Below are 6,000 nucleotides of genomic sequence, written 5' to 3' on the forward strand. Positions count from 1 at the left end.
CCCTGGTTTACAAGACGATAAAAAAAGCCATAACAACATAGACAAACAAAGACATTAAATAAAAAAGGACCTTTGGATGACAACAGTTTTGCACATCTGAATGACCAGAATGCAAAATATCTACACATAATGTAGTAATGCAATGCAGTTTGTGCAATTATAAATAAAAGAAAAATAGTTTTGTCTGCCTCAAACAAACCTTGGATGTCTGCAGTGGTGAACTAAAGTAATCCTGTGTCCTGTTCTCATGACCATAAAATTGGTTTTACCGGAGTGCGTCCACAATTTTTATTGCGATGGCACCATAAAAAAAAAAAAGCCCTTCCTCTCTTGGTTTTAATTTGTGTCAGAATTGTCTGTGTTGATAAATGTGAAAGGTTGTGACAATAACCTTTGCAAGGCCACCTCTGTGGGGGACAGTTTAAGTAATAGTCTTACTCATAAATCTTACAGTGCAAAAAGCAAGGGAAGGAACATGATGTGACACAGAGTCACTGGCCCAGTTAATGCGCGAGACAATTCCCATAATGATCCATTAGTGCTCAGCCATCAGCCTTGCTCTATCAGATGCATTTAAATGGCAACTCTTTAAGCGTTGCAGCTGATTAAAGGAGGACACTCACACAATATGAGACGATAAATCTCAGGAATTATCAGGAAAATCTCACTCTTCACTGAACTGACTGAACTGACTGAACTGAGTGTTTGGCTGCCAGTGTGCCAGTGAGTGAGAGACCGTTGTGAAGGTCTTAGAACGGGTGTTGAAGGTAGACACGAATGCCAAGCGCTGTTCTTCCATCGGCCAAAAAATGTTATCATGCGATCTTTCACTGAGATATGAGAAAATCCTTCTCCTGTTTGTTGAAACTTCTATCTCCCTATTTCTCAAGAGGTGAGGTCGAATCCTTTAACTGATGACCCTGGTCGTTACACACACACACACACACACACACACACACACATAAACAAAAGATGGAAAGATAGCGTTAAGAGGAAGAATGGGTTCTCACTGTCCTCACTGACATATTTTGGGATTATATGTTGAAAGACAAGATTGCACACACACACACACACGGACCACAACATGAACACACAAACAGATCAAGTGATGAGAAAGTGTTTGACAGTGAAGTCTTCAGCTCATAAATCACAGATATCACAGTGACGGTCTGAACGCGCAACTCTCTCACGCTTGAGTTCACATCACGAACAGCAACGCTTGGAGTGAGACCAAAAAAAATAACTCAGCTGCACAGAAGCTCGCACAGAAGAGGTCAAAGGGGAATCTGGAGAGTTTTGAAAAGCAGTCCACGTCCTTCATTTAGAAGCATCAGCATATACATGTATCCAGTGATGTGAACCGTGACATCGCCCGGGCTCAGCCTGGACTGCGGTTGCTTTGAGCGTTCGACATTAGGCTTCCCGCAATACCACAAACGAAACTGAGGTTTCACTCTCTGGGCTTCTGTTGAGTCTTTGAAAAACAAATGAATTACTTTGAACTAATCCCATCCCAGTTCCCTAAAAATAACAAGATCAAATGGTAAATGCTAATGAAGTTGGTGAAATCCCTCGTTAAGTTTCCATATTCTGACGTGTAGCGTCGCCAAGTGTGGTGCGACTGTGCTTTGTCAGGAGGTCTGCGAAAAACATTTGAACTCTCAAACATTAAAGGAGTGTGTTTGCTGCTCTGCACTCCCGTCTTACTTCCTCACAAAACAGCTGACCACGCGCTCAAACGGCACATATGTACATCCGTCCACACACACACACACACACACACAAGTGAATGAAATCGAGAAGCGGGGATCAAAACAATCAACATATGCTGCTTGAGAGGAGACTGGAGCTGACACTCACATACCCCAGCTGACGTTAACACTTTTCTTTCCGCCCCCAAGGAGAGATATTGAACTGAATATGCAAGCGTGCTCTCTCTCACTTACACACACGTGACAATTGTGTGAATTTTAGCACCGTGGTAGAAAGTTTTACTCAAAATACTGACGACAGTCATCGTATCTGGCCTGGATACAATAACAGTCTGTTTGAGGTCTGCTGCTGCTTGTGTTTACAGGTGCATATATAGATTCAGAGGAAGTGTCCTATCACTCAAAGGTTTTTACTGGAAGCTGATGTTGCCCACACACAGACATAAATAAAATTCTCTCTCTCTCTGTCTCTTTACATTGAGCCTTTGGCAAAGACTGATAAGCTTTAGCTGACAATGAGGAAAGGTGTAAACGTGGACATGTGCGTGTTTGTACGTGGCTCGGTGTAGGAGGGAGGTGAACCCTCTGACCCCCGTGTCAGCCCCCTGACACTTAATGGAGAAGCATCTGATGCCTGGAACAAGAAGAACACAGACACGGAGGAGTCGACATGGAAACGGAGAGACAAAAAGGGGGCAAACACGAAGTGAAAAATACTTGCGGTGACGGCGAATCTGTGCGCGTGACGGCCAAACACAGAAGAGAGCAAACACTTGTCAGCATATCTCTCCACCGCTGCCCGGTGTGACAGGCATCTACGGGGTTTAGCACTATGTGACTGTGTGGTGCTAAAGTCTTCCAACATAATTTCATCACATTTCAGCAACTACGTGCAACAGTCCCCTCTGACAAAGTCCTTCCTAGACCGAGGTTCTGTGAACAAGTTTGACCTGATGACGGAGGCAGAAATCCAACGTTTCCTGGTGACGCTCAAGTGCGCGACACAGTCGGGGAACTAAATCTCTCAGGCCATCAATCTTTTCTTTTACGTCTGTGTTTGCGCGCATAAGATAACGGATCTTTAGCCACTGTCGTCTGTGAACTGCCTGACCCTGTGAGCTGTGTTTGCTAACAAGCGGGGTTATGGTGGCAGATTACCCGTCATAACATCCAATCCAAGGTCATTTTTTTGGAAATCATAGATTTTATGTGGCTTTGAGGTAAACCTGTTATGAGACGTTTTCGCCGCTGGATGTTTGCAATGTTGATTTTGATGGGAGAAAATATTATTCTAGGAACATCACATGAAGGGGAAGAGTCACACGGTGGAAGCTACTTCAGTTTCCCACTCACTCACACAACTGATGATCTTCTAATGGAGCACCATAACAAATACACAACGGGGCGAAACTATTTGTGGGAGACACTGATTTGTGAGTTTCACACATGTTTTGACAGTTATGCAACCTAATCCCCATTGTTGCTTTGCAAGGGTGTGTGTGTGTGTGTGTGTGTGAAGGTGGGGGTGCGTGTTGGATAAAACCTCTCCCCTCTTAACATGGATAGATGTTCTTATTGTAGCCTACACCTTAATCGTTAGATTATCTTAGATTTGTTGGCTTTGAGTCTCCAAAGAAAATAAGTAGCTGGAAAACACGACAGCTGGATTTTCAGCTTTCACTAAAGAAGCAATAGATTTCTCTGAATACACCGTGGGTCACATGTATAGTGCACAATAATGTACATCAACCCCCCAGTCGTCTTGTGTGGTTTGGAATTCAAACTCCGCTTGGAGGGCATATCATCTGGGTGCCTGACCACCTCACCCACACCCTCCAGCCTTCCCCCTTTAGAATCTGCCTGTCACACACACACACACACACACACACACACACACTGACAGACACACAATTGCCGAGACTCTTTTCAAACCATGCTAAACCTTTACGCTCAACAATGCAGGCTCAAGCTAATCTGGTGGCCCTTGTCCAATCAGAGGGCTGGAAACTAAAGAGTGGAAATGATTGGCTGGTGGCCACAGGGGCCAGTTAGAGAAAGGAGAACAAGAGGAGGCAACCATTGTTGATTGATTACCATGAAAGACACTTTTGTTGCAGACTCGCAGGCAGTACACTGTGCTAGTATCAAGAGGAAACATTAGCAATCTTAAAATAGGTCACCGCCGCACTGCAGAGATAGTAAGACAATCTCAGCAGCCGTCATGAAAGACTAAAGGCCAAGAGATTATTAGCTGTGAGTAATATTGATTAGCTGCAGTGCAAAGGTTGGCGCAGCACTTTCTATCTGTGCATACGCAACACTTGGGAGAATGAAATCAAAAGTGGAGGGATGGAAGAGACGAGGTGAGGAAATGTGGTCAATTAGCAGTTTGGCTGTAAGCCTATCAAAAAAAAAACATCCACTCAACAATGCTTTTTATAACTATGACGACATTTCTGGGGCGACTTCAGCTCACCGCCGTCTCATTTCTCTATAGTGCAGGGTCTGAAAACTGCTCCAAGGGAAGACTGAGCGTCTTTGCTCTGTTGGCAGCTTTTTGGTTTCCATAAAAAAATGACTCCACGGTATCTGCACACTTCAATGCTTCAACAGGGATTCTAACTGCGGCTGAAAGATAAGGTTGAATCATGTTCAACTCCATTGTCAAATAAAAAAAAAATGATTAGTACATATAAGAATCCTTTTCATAATCCCTTTTGGCTTTGGAAAGTTAAAGTGCGGTCAATACACTATAAAACTATATGGGCGCTTGAATCATGTTGACTTGAGGGTCTTACTTATGTGCCTGGTCACCTGATATCAAACCACGTTTTTATCTTTTATTTCATCTTATTGAATTAGATTTTATGGAAAGACTGCTGGTTCTGGAATTTTATCTTCTACGCTACAGGCAAAAAAAAACAATACTATCCCTGATTCACCTCTAACTGTCTGCAAGACACACACTCACACACACACTTTCCCAGACTCCTTATTCTCCTTGTACTACAATAAAAAAATAATTGACTTCATGTTAGTTTTAATAGTAACCATATACAGTTTGAGCCACAATGTGTCCAGTCAATCCCGCTTATCTTTTATCTTATCTTGCTACGAGCCCGCATCCAGGGATACATTCACATGAGGAAAAGCATTAATGTGCAACATAGATCAAAACGCAAGATGCAGGAACCCCCTCTGCGTGAACCATGAATCCCACATCCTGCCCACAATGCTACAGTGCTATTCAATCCGAAAACGACCCATTGAGAAAATTGGCTGCCATGGCGAAGGCTCTCACTGAGTCAGCAGCGCTGATGGAAGGAGACAAAGGGGCAGCGCGCCTCCTTTCACAGCCACCATACTTGCATAGCGTGGGTAAACCACCTAACCACCTGTAGCACGCAGCAGATCCTGCCTCTCCCACTTCTCCTCCTGTGTTCTGGCATCCAGAATGTTACATTTCTGCCTCTTGTTTCTGTGTACCTACACTATAATAAGAAAAATAAATAAAAATGGACATAGTCTTCCTGTTGGAAAAAACTGAAATTCGCAGATATGGCACCTATTGGACGATACCAGCTGTCAATCACACAGCGTCTACTCATATAACATATATATATTTGTTTTCCTCTTAACAGAACATATACAAATTTACAAATTTAACATCATGTTCTATTGAAGAAGACTTAAACTAAGTCCTCAGGAATATGTTTACTCGCGCTCATTTTCCGATTCAGAGTGGCCCCCCCTGGTGGCTACGTGCTAATTCCATACGACTTCACTCTTTAAATAAGAAGACTATGTCCATTTTTATACACAGTTAAGTGAATTCTTGCCTTTACGGTCGTACTAGATCATAGTTTTCTTCATGAGTCTGTTATGACGTACTGTTTTAAGCTAATGCAGTGAACAGGATTGAAGGGGAGGAAGAACATCATTTGTTCTGTGTGGAGCATGTTGAGCCACAGAAAGTGCAAAAGCAAAACTACTGAGAGGATGATGACATAAACGCTCTCTTACCAAAGAATCCAGTACATCTCATCAATATTAACATAAAGGTACAGCTGGAGAAACTTAGTCTGATCTTGTTCTCTGTTTCTCATGTTAACTTGTACTAAAGGAGGGGTTTATTGGGGATAAGGGGCAGGAGGAGTGTCCTGAAAGGCCAGTGGGATCCACCCCACTGTTGTGATTGGCTGAGGCTGTTGTGAGTGAGTCCAGGGGAGGCCAGTAGGAAGGTGAGTGGTCTGGGAGCTTGTTAGGGGGCAGGCAGCTGTAAAAAAAG

Source organism: Solea solea, chromosome 15, assembly GCF_958295425.1.
Source record: "Solea solea chromosome 15, fSolSol10.1, whole genome shotgun sequence".
Taxonomy (NCBI): Eukaryota; Metazoa; Chordata; class Actinopteri; order Pleuronectiformes; family Soleidae; genus Solea; species Solea solea.